Source organism: Austrofundulus limnaeus, unplaced genomic scaffold, assembly GCF_001266775.1.
Source record: "Austrofundulus limnaeus strain Quisiro unplaced genomic scaffold, Austrofundulus_limnaeus-1.0 Scaffold6504, whole genome shotgun sequence".
Lineage (NCBI taxonomy): Eukaryota > Metazoa > Chordata > Actinopteri > Cyprinodontiformes > Rivulidae > Austrofundulus > Austrofundulus limnaeus.
Genome location: NW_013958906.1, coordinates 1,336 through 2,027, shown reverse-complemented (window position 1 = coordinate 2,027; position 692 = coordinate 1,336). Strand labels below are relative to the sequence as shown.

Below are 692 nucleotides of genomic sequence, written 5' to 3'. Positions count from 1 at the left end.
GAACACAGACCTATTAAGTAAATTCTAGCTGACCAGATAAGGTTGGAATTACTTTATTTTGTTATGTTGGTTACACATAAGTCATTTATTAGCATCTTAATAATCATTTAGAATTGTATAGAACACAACTCAGTTTAGTGGAAATTGTTGACATAACTGTATTAAGTAAATTGAAGAAGTTACTTTTTTGAGTGTAGGTACAAAGTGTTTTCCTAAAGCCGTAGTTGAACATAGGATTTAAAAATGAAATTCAAAGCAGACTACAGCGATTGCATTGGCTGGGAATCGAACCCAGGTCAACTGCTTGGAAGGCAGCTATGCTGACCACTATACCACCAATGCACACGATGTTAAATTTGATGCACTAATAGAAAAACCTGATGGTCCCCAAACTGTTGTTCTTGATGCTTTGTGAAATCTTTATAGAAAAATCAGTGTTGACATTCAACACCACTGTCATCTTCAATATATATGCAGTACTCGTGGGTGATTCTCATGCAGCGTGCCACGGCACGTACATCTCATCAAGTTTGACTGATTGCATCAGGATAGATAGCTTATTACAGTTAATAAGCTGCACAAGCTGTCCCTGATGGTCTAGTGGCTAGGATCCGTGGCCCGGGTTCGATTCCCGGTCAGGGAACACTAAGTTATTCAAGCTCAACTGTCTTGCACATGAATCTGTCTTGGTG

The 692-nt window shown here is 38.9% G+C and overlaps 1 non-coding gene across 1 annotated transcript; it reads right to left on the bottom strand.

The window, feature by feature from the left end:
- Positions 1-270: 270 nt before the first annotated feature.
- Positions 271-342, bottom strand: trnag-ucc (transfer RNA glycine (anticodon UCC)). The gene has a single exon. It is a non-coding gene; the product is annotated as a tRNA-Gly (tRNA).
- Between the last annotated feature and the right edge of the window lie 350 nt (positions 343-692).